The sequence below is a fragment of the Rhinolophus sinicus genome, linkage group LG06 (assembly GCF_036562045.2).
Source record: "Rhinolophus sinicus isolate RSC01 linkage group LG06, ASM3656204v1, whole genome shotgun sequence".
NCBI lineage: Eukaryota > Metazoa > Chordata > Mammalia > Chiroptera > Rhinolophidae > Rhinolophus > Rhinolophus sinicus.
In genome coordinates, this window is record NC_133756.1 from 145,164,221 (window position 1) to 145,184,526 (window position 20,306).

The window sequence follows — 20,306 nt, forward strand, 5'->3', positions numbered from 1 at the left end:
ACGCTGAGCTGCACAGGTGACTGTTATGCTACTAATGACACCTTGAGCTTAAAGAAGCAGGATTCACAACTGACTGCTGAAGCTGCAGGTGACAGATAGCAACACTTGACTGAAAAATCACACGTATGTGAGGGTGGAGGTGGAAAAGGGAGAAGAAAAAAGTCCTTGATAAACTAAGCTGGAATTAAGCATTGCAGACCTTAAGTGCAAATCACCTAAGTATGAGGCTTTTGCGAGTCTGTAGTGGCCATACCTATTTCTTTGTTCTTCCTTCTTCCTCCTTGCTGTCTCCCTCCCTCCCCTCCTCTCTCTCTTCCTTCCTTCTTTCCTTTTCCATCCTTTTCTTTCTTTTCATCTTCCCAGCCTTTCTTTGGGGAGCCACCCTCTTTCCCTCTGGTCCATAGAAGTGAAACGTGTGACCCAGACCTAGACAATCAGACCTTCCTACAATGGTCAGACCAGGAATAGAGGTGAATGAAGTCCAGTGAATGAGACTGCTTCCTGGGCCTTTTCCTGGAAACATCAGAAAAGCGGTACTTTTTATTGCTGAGATCATAATTATGAGGATGCTGTAAGTCTTGACCTGCCAGAAGCCATCGTTGCCGAAACAAGACAACCAAGGAAAGCCCTGCCAAGAGATGGGGAGAGGAACAGGATCCCAATAATGGCTTCTGAGCCTGTGGTCCTGCTTTGTCTGCAGCCTACTAAATCCCTAGACAGCCCAGTTATCTTAGCCAATAAAGTTCCCCTCTTCTCTCCCTTTCGTTTGGGATTCTACCAAGAGTACCCAAAAGAATCTTAATACAGAGCTAGCTCTAAAGATACGAGGTCTGAAAATTAAGTTCATGAACTCATCCTAAAATAAGTGCTACATATACCTCATTGCTGAATATCACCATGGTCACCTTCGACGTACTCCCCTTGGGAAACTATGCACCTACACCAGCGCCTAGTCCACCCTTCAAAGCAATTCTGGAACTCTTTTTCTGGCATGGCCATCAGAGCTGTCGTCACATTACCCTTGATATCCTGAAAGTCATCAAAATGTCTTCCTTTCAATATTTCCTTTATCCTCAGGTAAAGAAAGAAGTCATTGGGGGCCAGATCAGGTGAGTAGGGAGGGTGTTCCAATACAGTTATTTGTTTACTGACTAAAAACTCCCTCACAGACAGTGCTGTGTGAGCTGGTGCATTGTCATGATACAAGAGCCAAGAATTGGTGGACAGTTCAGGTCATCTAACTTTTTCACGCAGCCTTTTCAGCACTTCCAAATAGTAAACTTGGCTAACTGTTTGTCCAGTTGGTACAAATTCATAATGAATAATCCGTCTGACATCAAAAAAGGTTAGCAACGTCATTGCAACAAAGTTCTGGAACTTAATTGTCAGGCCTGGTATTTTTTTAAACACCTGAGGAATGTTGAAGTATCAGCCATGAGCCTATCCACTCACACCCACCCTGCTGCTGCCCTTCAGTTTAGGCCCCCAAACTGCCCTCACTTGCCTTAGAAAGCAGGGGGGAAATTCCAGTGCTATTTTGTACTTCAGGAAAAATAAAGTGTAACATTTATTTCTCATAGATGTCACATTGCACGCTTTAATTTGTTCTTTCTCAGAAAAGCACAGCTCCCCTGATGGTTTCCATTTTCTGAAACTGTGTGTAAATACTGACCTCTTATCACACAATCCCCTCTACTGAGTGATTTCAAAGACAAAGATGATGATAATGAACATCTCACGATATCTATTGCATGACATCTCCCTGCAGACCCTCTCCATGGGCTTCTTAGTGCTGAAGGGGCAGCAGTTGTTCTAATGGCATGTTTGGAGCCCTGAGGGTTAACAGGAGAAAGGCGACAGTTGGGACACCATTGCCACTGCACAATAACATCTGGCAGTGGCCTACCATCTTCCTCCACTGTTCTAGTCAGGACGTTTTCGGTTGCTTGAAAGAGAAACGTACTCAAGTGCAAACAAAAGGGGAGAGCATGGTATCGTTAGGTATAGATATCTCATGGAATCAAAGAATAAGAAACAAAATAACAATAGACACACTCTTGTCAAATGCAATTTAGACCAGTGGTTGGACGACTAATCAACAAATTTGGTTAGTGCTGGAATACTTTTTTTTTAAAGGATGCCATAATATTATAAACATTTTAACTGAAAAATTTATGAACACATTAATTTGCCAAACTCTGAATGACCTCAGCTCCCACATGGAATATGGAAGATGACTATTCTCATTCATGTGGCTTGCTCCTGGTTTTCTGAGTTCTGACCTCATCCTTTCAATCCCACAGAGTCTTTGAAAAGCAATGTACAGATAAGTGAGTATGACCTTCCTCCCTGTCAAATAAGAAAGACCTACCCAGAGGCCGTCTGCACAGCACATGGCCATAATTCAAAATGACAGGTACATATTAGATCCAAGAATCCTAAATGAGTCCCAGACACTTTCAGCGGATTAGAGAACATTGATTCACCATTGAAGCTTACTTGTTTGCTGAGTTACCGATCCACTTGCCACTGTGGCATATTTACCAGTGTCCCAACTTCTGAATCTTCAGAAGCGTCACCAGCTTTGGGGAAGAAAAATACCATCACAGAAGTCTGGCCACTTATCTGCTTGTGCTTTGGACAATTACACAAAGAACTGAGAATTTGAATTCTAGAATTTGGGTGAGGAAAAGGATTTTAGAAACCTAATTGTCACCCTCTTATTTTACATATGAGATTAAGTAGCCTAGAGAGGTCAAGGTGACGTGCCATGTCCAGGAGGCCTGCAGTTGCTAAGTACACCACTGTGTACTTAACAGGTAACCATCTACCTAAATATGGTACAATTCATAGAGAGGCACTTGGTTAAACTTCCCAGAAATATGTAGTTTATAGGAGGATAAATTAAAGAAGTATGATAAATTTACCCACATGCTGAATGACTGACAAGGTCATTCTATATGTGGGTCTCAGAGTGAACTAATCAGAGAGTGAAACAGAAATATCTAAAAATAGTTGTAACTTAAAAAGCCCAGTAAATCTCCCAGGCCACACCTATTTATGAATTAGGGAAATAGGTAACTTTTTCAATACCTAGACAGGGGAATAACAGGTGTTCAGAGCCTATAATATGACAAGTACATCACAGAGGGTTTCTTATTGCAGCCTCATCACAACCTTGCAAGGAAAATATTACCTCCTTTTTTTTTCTCCCCCAGATGAGCAAACTGAAGCTCAGAAAGGTTAAGTAATTTCGCCAAGATCTGTTTGGTTCCAAACAGCTAGTCTGTTTTGTCCCTAAAGCCTAAAGGTTTTGAAGTGCTTTCCTCCCATTCTTCCCAGGCAGAAAATCCTGCAGAAGAGCAAGTTGGCAATAAAATGGTCTTTTCATAATATCTTAAAGATACACTGCTTGGGACCTGTGAGTTAGCTCAGAACACCAATTCCACAAGGTGCCAGGCAGCCCATCTGAGTTCATCTTCCTCCAAGGTACATTCCTTCAAAGACACAGAGCTCAGTTTCATTGCTCTCTGGTTCTCTGGATTCTCCTTAGCACCTTTTAACCAGTTAACTCACTGATATTTTTTTTTTAATCTTGGCCCTACAGGAAGTTGTTTCATCAGAATTAGAAGAATTTAGACAGAGGAGACAGAAAGCAAGGAGCAAAATCAGCCTTTAAATTTTTGTATTTTCCCTGGCCCTTAACCATATTTCTTGCTGTATTTCTCTCACACCACTAGGTTTTTCTCTTCAATGGAAAACCTAAATTCTTAGGCCCATCTTGCCTTCTCTCATGCTTCACTCTTTTCCTGTGTCAGAAAAAGAATCTGTCTCTTAAAATGCATATGTTTTCTAGATACTGTCAGACTTGGACGGCCTCAAGCACCATTGCAATGAAATTGAGAGATGTCAGTGTAACCCTAAACTCAACATTGAGGAAAAGACATCAATCTTTTATTATGTGGGTGGCATCTTAAGCATTTTCTTTTGAAAGAAAACACTGTTTTTATTTTTGAAAATGAAAAAGTCAGCCTTAAAAGGTTGTATTTTGAATATCACAACAGATTTCAGGAGATGGGCAACGTTAGGGAAATACTGATCCACGGCCTAGAGAGCAACCATTTTAATTATCACAGCTAACGTACCCTGGGCCAGGAACTTCTCCATACACTTTCTATGCATTTATTCGCACAACTACCCTCCAAAATATTTTGTTCTATTATTGAACCATTTTCCATATGTGGAAACTGAGGCTCAGAAAGGTTATCTTAAAATAAACTTATCTAACGAGCTTATCCACGGCTCACATGCAGTACTTCTTATTTTTAAATAAAAATGAGGGCAGCCATTTATATCTCAGTAAGTTGCTAACATACCCTGTCTGACTTTCTTGTCTTCCAGTGGCCTCCCTCATTCTCTCATGGAATTGGTACATAAAGTTATTCCTGCCAACTGCCATAGATGGCGGCCTTAATTTGTGGGAAGGATTATCTGAGCAGGAATGGGTCAAACCTTTCTGGGAATAAAAGAAAGTGACAGTTTAAGCATCCTGCTTCTGGAAAAGTGACTCAGAGAGAGGCCTAGCCTTTTACACAACCCCAAAATGCCAGGAAAATAGGGTCTCTGGCCACTGAATAGGATTCCATGCAAATAGCTGGCTCATTCAAGTCTTTCCCATGGATGGGATGAGGCGGCAAACACATCCCCCACTTGGCAGCACTGTGACTGCTCTTGCTATCAGGGCCACATTACCATCCTCTTGAGGACAATGGGTGTGTTTACTGACCATGTCCTGGACAAAGCTCACTAATAATTCACTTCTGAATAACTGACAGGAGAGTGTTGGCTGCCGTGGCAACAAAAGTCCTTATTTGTGTGTTTTTTTAAAAGTGTCCAGAAAATGTGGCCATTTTTCATGAATGTGGAATTCCTGACAGAAACTGTGTATGTGTGAGAGTGAAATGTGAATGGGTGGAGAAAAGATAGCTTTAAAATACGGTCTGTAAATCATTAAATATCAGCACATTAAAATAAGGGAAACAAAATGCATTTCTTGGCTTTATACTGCTCCCTTCTGGAAGAAAGAGGAAGTGAAAAAAATACATCATTTCTACACTCAATTCTCTCTATATTATTATGAAAACTGATTCATATCACAAATTCACATATAAAGCATTTTTCCACCCTCAAACTTTTTTCTCTTAACATATTTCCCCCATCTAATCTTTGCCACAACTTTATGAAGCCAAACTTATTACCCCCATTTTACAGATGAGGAAGCTGAGTCTGAGATGATGGCGTAAGTCCCACAGCCTAGAAGTGAAGCAGGCAAGATTTGTACCCAAGTCAGCCTGAATCTGTGTTACTACGTTGGTGCAAATGTAATTTCAGTTTTTGCAATTATTTTTAACCTTATAAACCACAGTTACTTTTGCACCAACCTAATATTTCCACATATCAATCCCGTGGGAAAGAAAGAAAACTGAATCTAATTAGGGAGTGGGGTTTACCCAGAATTTATTTCAGGAAAACAGACCTTGAAGAATTTTTACTAAAAATTATTTTAAATGCCTTTCGTTACATAGCTAAAGAGTGTGTGTGTGACGGGGGGAGTTTTATCAGTTCCCTATTTTCATCTTTTATGGGGATTATAAACCAGACACAACAAGCTCTTCTCCACTTCACTTTGAATAATCTTAGGCATATTTTTATAGAGAGATAACGTCCCCTCAGCTTTGTGAGCTGTTTGAACCCAGAGCCTGAATCTTCATTCATTTTCTGAACATCATTGCTTTTGGATGTTCAGAAAAATTGGTGGAAGAAGCAATGAAAGAATCAAGGAGAGAATGAAATACTTTTAAGCAATATCTCTTTAACTTCTGTTTCATATATTCAGAAACCCCAACAAATGACTTGTGACACTTAAATCACTGGGTGAGTTGACCCAGGCTCCCTTTCACGTGCACAGGTGGGGCCCCAGCAGCTGAGGAAGGAGCTGTTCTCACTCTGGGCTCGTGGCCTTCCTCATGCTTATCACAAACCACCACTGAGGTTTTGCGTCTTGATTACACATTTCCCCTTTCTGGGTTTCAGCTTGCTCTCTGTCAAACGAGGATTCTTTGAAACTAAGTACTGAGATAGTAAAGTTTAAAGTTGGGAATTTTGATGTGTATTTTTTAAATGGTCAACATGACATTTAGTAACTGGTTTGGCTGGTTTCAGGTGCCCAATAGAGACCTTTGGCACAGCTATGGCACAGGCTGAACAAGGAAGAAACAAAACACCTCCGCCAGCCTAATTAAAAAAAAGAAATGAAAAGCTTGACTCGAGTATGTAAAGCAGTGAATTACAAACATGTTTCACAACAACCAACAAGAAGATATACGTCTTATGTTTCTCATCATGACCCCAGCATACCCACTGTGGGGACAGAGCCAGGAGTGCAGTTTCCAGGCTCTCGGCCTCACGTGGAAAGGTGCTGGCTCAGGTAGTAAATGGCCATCAGCTGTGATTGGATGGCCATCAGCTGTGGCTAGTTGGCCGTCAGCTGTAACCAGCGAGCCATTGACCACTAATATAACTGCCGTGGCTACGCTAGCAGAAAATGGGAGGCTAGCAAGAAGATGGTGGCTGAGCTAGCAAGCGGCGGAGTGTGGATTGCAGACTGCAGAGAAGCGGATTGCTAGCAAGTGAGATTGTTTGGCAGAGACAAGTGGATGACGGGTTGCGGGTCGTGTGGTTCCTGCCTCCTATGTCTCCAACCCAGCCGCCAGCGAGACTATAGTGGTATGACTCCCCTACCTATGGCTCCATGGGTGTTCCTTTATGGCCTCACCATATCCTGTGTTCTTGTGTGGGGAGCGGGAGCAGAGACCCCGCAGGCCGCCCCGCACGACACCCACCCACCCACACACACACACACATACACACACACACGTGCACACACATGCAAACACACGTGCATGCACACAGGAAACAACCAAGGTTCTATATGCAATGTACTCTCACAGTTTCTACTCCCTCTACTCCATTTTTAAAATTTGAGTTTGTTCTAATAAATGGATTTCTTGACCCACTACATGGTTGCGACCTGCAGTTGGAGAAGCACTATCCACAGCTGTTCTATCTAGTACAGGTTAGTACAGGTACTGAGCTCTTGAACTGGGACTGGTATGAAATGAGAGGTGCCACCCGTTTAAAAGACACAGCAGAGTGTTAAAAATGGTACCCCAAATGAAAGTAAAATACCTCATTAACGATTCTTCATACTGATTACACACTGAAGCAACAATAGTTTGGATAATTTAAAGTAAATATATTGCCCAAACAAATTTCACCTGTTTCTCTTTACTTTTCTCCTGTGGCTACAAGAAAATCTAACATTACATACGTGGTTCACATTACACTTCTATGGGAAAGCGCTGACCTACAGCAGGGTCAGCAAACTACGGCCCAGGGTTCAAATCTACCCTGCCATCGGTTTTCGTAAATGAACTCTTACGGGAACACATCCACCCTCCCTCATTTATGCATTGTTGAGTCGTTGTAACACAGAATATATGGCCGGCAAAGCCTAAAATATTTACCTTCGGAGCCTTTGCAGAAAAAGGTTGCGGATGCCTAATAGAGCCGTGGGTGCTTGTTATCTGTCAGCCATTGTGCCAGGTTGTATATTACTTGACTTGATGCTACTGGCATTCCTGCAAGAGGAGTTTTATTACCAAATTTTACAAATGAGGCTCTGAGCGATTAAGTAATTGACCCAAGGTTACCCAGCTGGGCAGCAAGTACCAGAGCTGGGATTTGAACCTGTGCCAGTCTGACGACAAAGAACCTGTGCTATCATTTCTACCTTACATATACCTGCCCGCCCCTGCCCAAAACAACCCCCCTTCCTACTTAGCTACAGCACTAAATTCCATCTTTGTAGCTGAGGAAACCAACTAGCCCATCTGACTGTCAACCAGTCCAGAAGGAAATGGGGACAGGTTTGGGAAAGAAAGCTTCTCCTCAGGGAATTTAAGGGTGTAACTGCTCTTTTAGTGACCAAAAGGTAATCATTTTAAGCTTCTCTTCACTTCAATTACAAATTTTCATTAAGATGCCTTGTTTTCCATTTTCAACCCTAATACCTTAAACTTAGGGCTTCAAACCTCAGATTTGATTGTCCCATATATCCAAAGTCACTTTGAAAAAAAAAAAAAAGTGGGAAAGACTGAAAAATTTACTGAGGCTATCATTAAGTGAAAAAGTAAATAAAATAGTTTGCAGAGTGATGCCCTATTTTGGTACATAAAATCACGTAACTGTCCTAGTGTGTGTGTGTGTGTGTGTGTGTGTGTGTGTGTGTTGAGCACTATTGTTAATGGGTGTGCGGAATTCTTTTTGCCTGTATGTACTTTTAAATGTTTGTTACAATGAAAATGTATTGCTTGCAAATGTTACCTAGTTGAAAAACTCATGCACGTTTTGTTTTGTTTTTCAAGGGCACTGCCGGCTTTCTACAGATTTCCACATAGGAAGGCACAGAGAATGTGAAATCTAGCAAGTACAAAGGAAACTTGCAGGGCTCACTCAGTCAGAAAGCCTGGGGAGGGCCTCCCGCCATCTTTGAGGAAAAGTGGGGCTGCAGCGCCCCCCTGCGTCCAGGGTGTGGAAGTCATCAGCCGCAGGGGGAGAAAGCCTCCCTCAGTTGCTTTGGGGCAAGGATCCTGCTGGGCAATCCCATACAGACTATTAGGAATTCCCAGGGCCAAAGACTATTTATGGCTATTGAGTTTGTTATTCCTACTTCTGCTTGCCAGACCAGACAAGTGAGAGGGCTCGAGCTCCCAACATTTAAGCTATCTAAATGCAGGCTTCCAGGGTTCTCTGACTCTTCCCGGGTGCAGTGGAGGGTCTTAGGAAAGCCACCTGGAGGCGATGTCCTGAGTCCTGCACAATATCCATCCAGGCTTGGCATCTTCAGGGGCTCCCTTTCTGGATGATTCAGCAGCAGCAAGGTACACTGTGTGTTCGGAAGGGGGTGTGTAAATGTAGCATTAACATACTCTGAAGGTTTTTTACATCTTGAAGGCTCCGTTGTAGGTGTTCCAGCCGGATGAGTACACTGTGCTGACATGGTAATGTTTTGAAACAGCCACTTTTTAAGAGTACCTATTAGTACCAACACTGGTCAAATGACAGATAACCTTCATTACAGCCCTGCAAGGTAGATGCTATTGTCTCGACATCATAGTAGCCATAGAAGAGGAAACTGAAGCTCCCAGAAGCCAAGTTACTCATCCAGAAAGTAGCTGGTCCTAGATTCAAGCATCTCTAGCCTCTCCTTGGTGCCAGGTGTCCTGTACTAAGGTTTTGGCCACAACCCGAGGCTAGCAGGTAGCAAAAGACCAAGATGCATTATCTTTAGGCACCAGCCTGCCGGCCTCCCCCAGGTGGCTGTATCTGACTCACAGAGGGCATCTTTAACACCTAGCAGAGGATCAGCCACTCCATAAGCATCTTTTAAATCAATGGATGGCACCATATTCTACTGCCAGTTAAGCTGGGATCTGTGTGATATTCTAGGAGACAGCCTGATTTCTAAAGCCACCGTGTTGAAGACAGAAGCCAACCAAGCCCCTGACCTGGCCTCTGCCCCACAGCTACCGTGTTTCCCCCAAAATAAGACCTAGCCGGACCATCAGCTCTAATGCATCTTTTGGAGCAAAAATTAATATAAGACCCGGTATTATATTATTATTATTATTGTGTTATATAAGACCTAGTTTTATATTATATTAAGACCTGGTCTTATATTAAAATGAGACCAGGTCTTATATTAATTTTTGCTCCAAAAGATGCATTAGAGCTAATTGTCCAGCTAGGTCTCATTTTCGGGGAAACACGGTAATACAGGAGTCCCTTCCCTGGTCACTTCAATGTGAGATGGCTGCAGGTGACACATGGCATCCACAGCCCATGCTTCTGTTCTTTCTGCTGCCTTATTGTTCTGAGCAGAGATGGCAAAAAATAATTCCAAAACTGGTGTCCACTGCTAAGCCTTTAATCAAATTAGGATTTGGTAACCAGAAAGAGGCAGTCAGATAAAAACGTGAGTGATGTTTCACAAATCTAAAAAAAGTCACCAACCACTTTTCCTCTGAACTTTGAGAATTCCCTTTAGTGACTGGTGAACAGACCAAGCACCCAAAATAACCAAATGAAAATCATCATAAATATGAATAAAACATGCATCTTAAAATGGTATGTGGATATTTAAAAGGCATTATTTGCCTAAAATGTCTGGTTTTAAAAGATGCGAGACAATAGAATTTTATTATTGTGCGTGTTTCTTTCACATATTTCCTCTTCCTTCCCGTGGCTTTCTTCTCATGGGAATGGCTAAAGAGGTCCCACGGCCCTTGAGACTCCTTTGTAACCATGACTGAGCATTCTCCAGTCCCCCCATAAAAGAAGACTTCTTTGTTCAATGGAGCCCTTCCTCCTTCAGCAATTTGCAAGCTCACTTCCTTTCTCTCACCACTCCAGCCCGGACCCTGAACAAACCCCAACTTTAATCCATGGGTCTAACTTGTTTCTAAAGGTAAAGTCCTCTGTGTTGTATAAAGCCTCCAGGGCGGGATACTTCCACCAATCCCCCAGCTACAGGCAGTGGTGGTGTCCTGGTTTGATCCCAATGTCACGCTTAAGTCCTGAGATCTATGCTGTATCCTTGAACATGCCCTTAGCCAGGTGTGGACGGATCAGAGACACATCAGTTGGTTCTCCAAAGCCTCTACCTTGTGGCTCAGGCATCACTGAGATCTGCCATAGTGCACTGTCCACACCCTTGGATGCTGGGCATGCAGATAACAGCAGCCGGAGCCCGCTGAAACAAAAGGCCACTTTCCAAATACATGAACGTGTAAACAGCTAATTTAAGTCTCCTGATTAAAACCAAAAATTCCTTAACTTCAGTCAAAGGAACATGGACCTTTTGGTCTGTAGAAAATGACTGAGTGACTCGGCAGAAAAAGCCAGAACAGGGCCAGTGGGCCTATCCCTTCTTCTTTTCCCTGGAAAGTTCATTCTACTTTCTCACCTTCTGTTCCTCTTTTTCCGTTGGAAGATCACTGTTCCACCAGCCAGGAATGGGATGGAATTCCAGGAAAATCCAAACCTATAGACTCTGTTCTAGTTAGTGGAAGTGGTCAGGGCCACATGGCCCTGGGGCTTGGAGAAGCACAGTGCTGAGTCCCATTTCTGTTGCACCCCTAAGTCACTGAGCATAATATGCTCTCTGTGGTGATAGAGGATATGGCTGCAGGGTATGTGGCCTTGAAAAAGACACTTCTCTTTGGGAGGTAGGTATGGAGAGTGCACCGCCCCTGAAGACCACTGTTGTCCAGGGGAGCCAGTGCACCCCGTGTGGGCTGTGGCCTGTCATTACTCAAAGGATCCCAGAGAGCCAGGAGGGGTGAGCCCTCACAGGGGCCGGCGAGAGTCCCCCCTGCTAACGCTCTCTGGCTGTGCCATTTACGGTCATTAACTCCCACTTCAGGAACACCCCACGGTGAACAATTACGGGCTGTCCTGGAGAAGGGCGGCCACGGGGATCCAAGGACAACACCGGGTGCCCTGTGGGCAGCCGTGGGTGTCTCCAAACGGTGGTGGTGGTTTGCCTGGTGGAGAACGGAAGGAGGAGCTCTTTATCTGAGCCAGCGCCAGGAATGAGTGACTCTCTCAGGAGACCTCCTGTCAAAAGTTGAGGATTATTTTTACTCTGAAGACCTGAGAATAGTGATTGTTAGGCTTACCTTCTTAAAAAACCATTATGTCCTCTAGCTATTCCCCATCGAAGACAAAGACCGTATAGTCACAACCCCCTCCTATGTGAGAGGCTCTGGGGAGTTAAGGGACAGGGAAGCTACGGGAAGCTCTGCTTTCCCCACTTCACAGCTCCATCGAGACTTCCCGAGGGAGTGGCACCTGCCAGAACCCCCAGAAGAGCCAGCATACACAGAGTAGAGGCCCAAGATGAAGGGAAGAACACAGGTAAAGCGGCAACATGTCTGCTAAAGCTCACATGCTGGGCAGGAAGAGGAAAAGCTCAGCATACGCCGGAGCCACAGTCTTTGACTTTCGGTGGAAGAACCTCGTTTTCTTCTTTCTCCCCGTCTTTAAAACTCACAGAGCATATTACGAGATGTGACGGATAGATTTATGGTCCAGAAGCCAATGGCGGAGCAAGGCCCAAAACCCAGATCTCTCAACCTGCTTTGCCTGTGGGCCTCAGCATAATGAGGGGGCTGGGCCAAACGTTCCAGAACATTCTGAGTCCACAGTAACAACAAGCAGAAACATCTATTATCCTTAACATAACATAGAAGCCTATTCAGCATTCATTTCCAACTTCCATATGCATTGATAACTCCCACTTTTGAAGGGGATAGAACAAAAACAAGGTGTGAGAGTTTGGCCAAGGAAACAGCACAAACTTGAAGTGTTATCCCTGGTGAATAGTCCATCCCAAAGGATATTAACCCTACCGCAACTCCATGGTCTGTTAAGTATAGCCTGCTCAAATAGAGGTTTGGGGTCCACAATCTATAAGGTAATAAAAAGCAATGTCACTGCCTATCTGTCTCAGAGGGGTGATGTGAGTTACCTAATCTTAAGAGAGCTAAATAAAGGTAGTCTTACTCTAAGCACAGAAGCTTAGCCTCCTGCTCAGCTCCACGGGGCTGTGAAACACGTGAGATGAGACTGTCTTGCATTTTACAGAGAGCCCATTCAGAGCCTCCTGAACGGGAAGGAAGGATACCACACTCGTCCTACAGAGCCTTCCCAGGCCTGGGTCACTACCCAGTTCGAGGAAGAGACTTCATTTGAGAAGAGTTGATTTGCATCAGCCTGTAAGTTACAAAATAAAAATTTTCAGTTCACTTTGTTCCTACCAGCCTAGAAAGAACAACCCCATCCACAAGGACCTTTAGCATGTTCTTGTTAAAGATGATACGTAAGATATGAAGAGCCAACACAGGAAAAAAAAAATTTTTTTTTCTCCAAGTTTAGGAGAAAGACATTTCTTAGCCTAAACCTGGCTCAGGTTTTAGCCAGGAATTAAAGTTAACCCCAGAGCCATTCTGTATTACAACTACAATTAATAGACACTGCAGTGAGGTATACTCAAAAAGACAACTGCATTGTTCCTTCCAATCTCCTGCCCCCCTGAGGCTGCACAATTGGGAAATATGTGTCAAAATGATAAATATGTACACCATTTGACCCAGTGATTTCATTTCTAGCAATCTACTCTAAGGAAGTAGTGAGACAGGTTTGCATAGGTGTATATATACAAAGATGGCTGTAATAGCGAAAAATTAGAAACAAGCTAACTATCTGACAATAGGAGATTGGTTTTAAAAGTTATGATACACTCACAAAATAAAACCACAGCCACTGAACAAAGTTATAGATTTACTTATTAAAAGATGTTCATAACACATTGCCAGGTCAAAAAATTATAATTTTGTATAAAAATTATTTTATAGGAAAAACTAGTTTATAGGAGAATCTGGAGGTTATGCTTCCATTTTTATTAAAAATGCATTGACAAGTGTATATGCATAAGTTCAAAATGACATATACCAATGTTAAAGATATTTATCTCTGGTTAGTGAGATAATAGGTGTTATGGGTTTTTTTTAAAATCTTGTTTGTGTCTAACCAGTATAGATTTTCATGTAAAATGAATAGCTTTGTTATAAAATAAACTCTCCCCCCTTCCAGAATGGTGCCTTAACATGGCTTACTCCTGTCACAAATCATATAGTACAACCCTGAAATTGATCAGAGTCCCATGAAAATTTAACAGAAATAACATTAAAAAGAAAAGGAAAAAAAAACACAGTCTTTCTAACTATTTGACTTCCCTTAAAATAATCATATATAAATCTTTCAGTGCCCAGCTGTACATTATTCTTTATGTTTTATTTGGAAGTTACAAGCATTCTTATCAACAGCACACATAGGTTCCCTTTACCCCACAGACCAGCTCACCTGGTAAAGCTCTACATCCGGTCACAAGTTCCTGGCCATCTCCAATGGGATTACTAATCAAACACCCACTGAGATGCTTGAAGGTGGTTTAAGTGTTGGAAACGTTGAACCACAATGGTTAGGGTTGATGGGGATAACTTCACAGAGAGGAAATCATAGGTCCTCGTCATTAGAGGAAACGACAGTCATCTAGTCCACTCCCTCCTTCCCAGGCGTGGCTGCTCTCCACGGTGCCCCTGCCTGGTGGCCATCTGACCCACGTCTGAATATCCCTACTGCCCTCTCTCCCTCGGCCCAGCACCTCCTGAAACAATCTGTCTTTTCTTTACACGATTCCAGAACAGATGAGTGAGCTTGAGCAGGACCCTTCTTGCTTGGGGAGACCCTGATGTTATAGGGTGCAGACATAATAAAAACAAATATCTGGTCTTTGTCCCTGGTTCCTGGAAGGCATCCAGTTCCCAAAACCCTTGTACTCTCCAGAGTGACAAGTATTTTTTGTAAGTTAATGAGATGACCGGTGGCTGGGGGCGCTGACCCTTGATTGCTTCAGGATGAGGGCTGTCAGCAAAAAAAATCAAGGCGTGATTAGAGCCCCACTGGAACTTTCAGCCCCACCCCTTGACCTCTGGGGAGGGGAGAGGAGCTAGACATTGAGTTAATAAGCCATGGCCAGTGATTTAATCACACCTATGTAAAGAAACCTCCACAGAACCCCCTAAATGATGGTTTTGGGAGCTTCTGGGTTGGTGAACACATCAAGGTGCTGGGAGGGTGGCACCCAGAGAGGGCACCGTGCCTCTGCCCTCAATACTTTTCCTGATGCATCTCTTCCATTGGGTTGTTCCTGAGTTGTACCTTTTCTAATAAACCGGGAAACGTAAGTAACGTGTTTCCCTGAGTTCTATGAGTTCTTCTAGTGAATTATGAAACCCAAGGAGGGAACTGTGGGAACCCCCTGAATGTATAGCCTGTCAGTCAGAAATACAACTGGCAACTAAAGTGGGGGTAGTCTCGTGGGACCGAGCCCTTAACTTATGGTATCTGACTCTAATTCCAGGTAGACAGTGTTAGAATTGAATTGAATTGTAGGACACCCAAGTGGTGTGAAAGAATTACAGACATAGTGGGGAAAAAACACCATGCGTTTCAAGCAAGAAATGCAGTGAGTAAAAATAATTCAAGGGTTAAAAGAACCTAAGAGAAAAATCTCCTAACAAACCTTTGCTCCTACAACTCTAAGATCAAAGAAGCCTGGGACCTACTTTCTAATCTTATCACCTGTGGCTCTATGAGAAAGAATTGGCAAACATACCTGTGGGTACACACCAAGTGTTAGCAACTTAATTGGCAAGGTCAGGGGACTACTGGATAACCCAATCTGAGTTCAGCAGGCTGAAAGTAATACAGTCATGCTATTCCAAGAAGAAGAACGACAGTTACCTTTACAGGGTGTTCTCCATGTCCCAGGTACTGTGCTGAGCACTTCACATAATCCTGCCTTAATCTTTTCCAAAACTCTATCAGGTGGGTGATATTGTCCGTATTTACTAAATAAACTGAGTCTCAGAGAGGCTAATTAACTGCCTGAAGTTATACTACTAGTAAGTGACGGAACGGGAAATTTTGCTTAGGTCTTTCTGAATATAAAACACATTCTTTTAACTGCTCTGCATCACTGGCTCCCAGAAGCTATTTTATGCAAAGCATCACATTATTGGAATATTCTAGTGCACTGCAAGAGATCAGATAGTCTCAAGGTTATCAGCTTTATCATGTTCACTGTCACCATTAATATTATTTCATACAGGCCTACAAATGTGTGGCTTCCCTGAAGGACTAGCCACATGATTTGTGCAGCACAGTGCAAAATGAAAACACAAGGCCCCTTGTTATTAAGAATTTCAAGATGGCGACTGCAGAGCATTAAACTAAGGACAGGGCACTTCTAAGCCAGAGCCCTGAAGCTGGCCCTGGTTCCCTGTGTTCCCACATTTATACTCAAATAATCTAAGATTCTCGTGAAGGAGGAATCAGAAATTCTTGTGGTACGGAACTCATCCAGGGAGCTTTTTAACTGCTTTCATTTATTTATTTGACAAATACTGTGAATATATGAGACATTCAAAGGTTAATTTAAAATTCCCCCTAACTAGACTCGAAAGACACACCTCTGTGGAATTGTGATTTCCCTGCTCCTTGAAAACCAGAACAATCTTTATCGCAGCAGCTTAGCTCAAAGGTGAAGAGGAAAGCCCTCTTTAGACAAACATATGGACACATGGAGAAGTCCCTGGCTCCTGTGGGACTTAAGCAGCCTCCAAAGGGAGCGTGCCTGTAACAAAAACATAGCATTTTTCACGCCTCTTTTAATTTTGTTGCCTGCTTCCAACTAGGTGGGAGCACAGGCTAGACTTCTAGGGTGGCTGGTTAGACATCTTGTAAAGAGGGATGTCTGTTTTCATGCTTCCATTCTTATGTTGTTTACTCTGGGGCCTTTCCAACCCTTCCAAAATGTACTTTTCAATCCCCACGCGTCTTTTTCTCTCTCTTCAAAGGCCTCTCTCTTTTTCTTCCCCATCATTGCCCTGTCACCTTAAAAAGTCTGTCAATAAACCAGAGAAAATCAGGTTGGACATACCCGAACTCTGGAACCAGCAAATCTTGTTCGAACCCCGTTGAAGACTCTCAAGGAGAAGCCAGGAGGATGAGGACGGGGAGCCAGGACCAAGGTGGTAAATGGCAACTGCTGTCAACTCTCTACCTCAGCCGGATTGTCCCAGGTATAGCCTTGGGCTCCAGAGAACGCTGGTCCCCTCGTTGACTTAGTAACTCCAGGTTACTTGGAATGGAAATAATCAATTGGGTCGAGATCCCCGTCTTAAAAACCAAGGCACAGCTTTAGCTGGCCTGGGAAAGAGGCAATTCGCCTTCTGGCTCCTGCTTCAGAACAGCAGGAAAATCACCATTGCCCTGCTGCCAGGGCTGTGAGACTCTACAGTGCCCCCTTCTGGAAAAACTGGTTTGGTCTTCCTGATTGCTGAACAAATTAGGGGTGGATTGTGCGTGTGAAGAACTGGAGTTTACTTTCCTGGAAACGCATTGAGAGTCTTCCAAGGCAGAGAGAAAGCAATTAAAGTAAAAACACGATCTGTGTATGCTTGGTTCTCCCAACTAACAATGACTTCTATATCAGAGGAAACTAGAAAACACAGTTTCTCTACTTGGATTCTACTTTCACCTGAAAAACAGCAGTTTGAATGTGCTGGCTCTGAATCTAGGAGGAGTCTAGCATCTGCTGTAAGGATGACGAGGGTGGTTTCAGCTTCGGACCTACCATAAGGCTCAGGAAGGGGGTTCCACAAACTGGCCCTTCATCCAATCACAGAGTTCTCACTGGAGTCAAGAAAGAAGACACTGGGCAGTTGTTATTCTCTTGTCCCACCAGGACACAACAAATACCCCTCAACATGTCCTGCCACCAGAAAACTCCAGAAAAGAACCTCATTTCAGGAAATATAGACATACCAAACATTTTTATTTAGGCTATCAGAAAACACTCATACCAACTACAAGATTTATTATTTCTATGTCCATGGCTCTTTTTTCTTTTCTTTTTTGTTTTTCAATGACAATTGACATTCAATATTATTTTATATTAGTTTCAGGTGTATAGCATAGTGCTTAGATATTTATGTGACTTACAAAGTGATCCCTCTGAGAAGTCATGCAACCACATGACATCATGCATTTTTATTACAATATTATTGACTATATTCCCTACGCTGTACTTTACATCCCCGTGACCATTTTGTAATTGCCAATTTGTACTTCTTAATCCCTTCACCTTTCCCACGCAGCCCCCCAAAACCCCCTCCCATTTGGTAAACCATCAGTTTGTCCTCTGTATCCATGAGTTTGTTTCTGTTTTGTTTATTCATTTATTTTGTTTTTTAGATTCCACATATAAATGAAATTATATGGTGTTTGTCTTTTTCTGTCTATCTTTTTTCACTTATCATAATACCCTCTAGGTCCATCATGTTGTTGCAAATTGTAAGATTTCATTCTTTTTTATGGCATGGCTCTTTTTTCTGATCACAATAGGAACCCAGAGAAGAGGACTCTATTGGGAATGATTAAATACATTCAGAATCTCTTCAAAAGTTAAAAAAAAGCATCAATTTGACAACAATGCTTTCAGTTTCTAAGCACTTTCCTTTTTCTAAGTCAGTTTTACAAGCAGTTGAACTGTTGAGCCTTGGATTTTATTCATTGATGCAATTTAAATATCATCTTTGATTTAAGAAATCCTTCTTTGTATTTGAATATGAACTTCATGCTAGCTTCTCCTTGCTTTTCTTCACAAGGAACAAGGAAAATAAACAGAGTGATATCATTATGAGAGGCAGAAAGTCCTGGAAAAGATGGGGGTGGGAGGTGGAGGATGGGGCTCAAAAAGTCTCATCTGATTAAACTTCATTGCATTTTAAAATAACAGCAGCTCTAGAGTCTTCCCCAGACAGCAGCATGGGAACATGACTGACTAGGACAAATACATTTTCGGCTTCACAAGATGAGCTGCTGCCCAGCTAATTATTCTTATGACCTACCTGAATCCCATCAACCCTTCGTGGTCAAAAGGCTGGTTACTGATTCCTGCGCAGGGAAGTTCAACTGACCACCAGCACCCTAAAAAGAGGATGTATTCCAACAAACGAAAGGACATGATTTCTCAACTTTGGCCCTGTTAAAACCATCCCCTTCTGCTCTCTATGCCCTTGCATGTCTCTTTCCCAAGGTAGACAATTCCACTAACATGCATTGTGATAATGACAAGTTGGGACACAAAGAAATCAATGTAGTCCTGATCCTCAGAGATACCAGCCTCCTGAGCAGACAGACAAGAAAGCACTTAGCACACTCTGTTATAAGGAAGTACTGTAAGGCAGGTCTGAACACAGTGTAATGGGGACAAACTTCCTAGACGAGGCCCAGCTCAAATGTCACCTCTTATGAGAGCCTTCTCTATGTCCCCAGGCTGAGGTAGATGAGTGTTCAATCAAGAAATACCTATTGGGTGCCCGGTGTTAGGGTCTAGTGTTAGGGTATAGGGGGATGTCATGATGAACCAGCCCTCAGCGTGCTTACATCCCTGATGGAGGGAGATACCAACAAGAGGATAAATAACTAAAATACTTAAAAACTGTAACTGGTGCCATGAAGGAAGAAAACAAGAGGATTCGATAGGATTAAGGAGACCTATTTCTGGTGGAGAGATGAGAGACCTCTCTGGGAAATAGCGTTTCAGCTGAGAACTAAAGGCTGTTCTAGGATAAGAGAATGTGAGCTGTCTGAAGAATGGCAGTGCGTGGAGGATAAAAAGTGGTCCAGACAAAGGGAATGAGATAGGTCTGAAGGTGGGCAAGACCATGGGGTATCCAAGGAATTGAAAGTTAGGCGGCTACGTGGCTGCCAGTAGAGCGATGACAATTGACTGGGCTGACATGATGGCCATAACAATGGAAAGCCCAGACTTAAGGGACATTTTGGACATTGGATAAACTGATAAAGCTTGTGGGTTGGGGCCGATGCAAGAGAAAAAAACAGGAGTAATATCTATATTTCTGTCTCTGAATGTCTAGATGGATGGTCGTGCCACTTACTGAGATGAGAGATACTTACATGAAGTAGGGATGAGTCTGCAGGGAAAAAATAGCAAGAGTTCCACTGTACCCATGGTGATTTTGAGATGTCAGTATGTCATACACATGGAGAGGGCAATTAGGTGGTAGGACATATGAATCTGGAGCTTGGAGAAAAGAGCTGAGACAGAAATATACATTTGGGAGTTATCAGTATACATGTGGTATATAAATAAATGCCCAGGGAGTGAGCCAAAGAGAATGCAGAGGCAAAAGGAAGTGTCACAAGCTAGATGAGCGTGCAAACAAAACGTTGGAGGGAGAAAGAGAAGCATTCCAACTAGAAGACTCAGAAAAGGCTTGTGGAAGGTAGATTCCCACCCCTCACCCCGATCAGAAAAACAGCAACCACTACTAACATCTATCCAACTCTAGCCGGCTGACTAATGAAGCTACAGAAGGAGTTGGTGGCCCCATCTGTCACTCTACAGATCACCCTGGTGGACTGTGTGGATCTTGCAGGTGACTTTTTTCTCCCTCACTGTTCTGAGTTGTCCTTTCCTATGCTATGGGATCAAACAGGAAGATTGCAGGAAGCTTTGGCCCAGTACCCAC

At 43.0% G+C, this 20,306-nt stretch overlaps 1 protein-coding gene across 3 annotated transcripts in view; it reads right to left on the reverse strand.

Moving 5' to 3' along the window:
* The window catches only part of SLC1A2 (solute carrier family 1 member 2), a 141,595-nt gene that overhangs the window by 110,079 nt on the left and 11,210 nt on the right, over nt 1-20,306 (reverse strand). Inside the window, exon 2 of one of the 3 annotated variants that reach the window (XM_074336208.1) lies at nt 7,587-7,700. The exons of 1 other annotated variant lie outside the window; for it this stretch is intronic. The gene's annotated coding sequence lies outside the window, so the exon portion shown is untranslated. Of the gene's footprint in view, nt 1-7,586; nt 7,701-16,687; nt 16,707-20,306 lie in introns of those variants that run through there. One more of the 3 variants, XM_074336209.1, reaches the window with a different exon arrangement.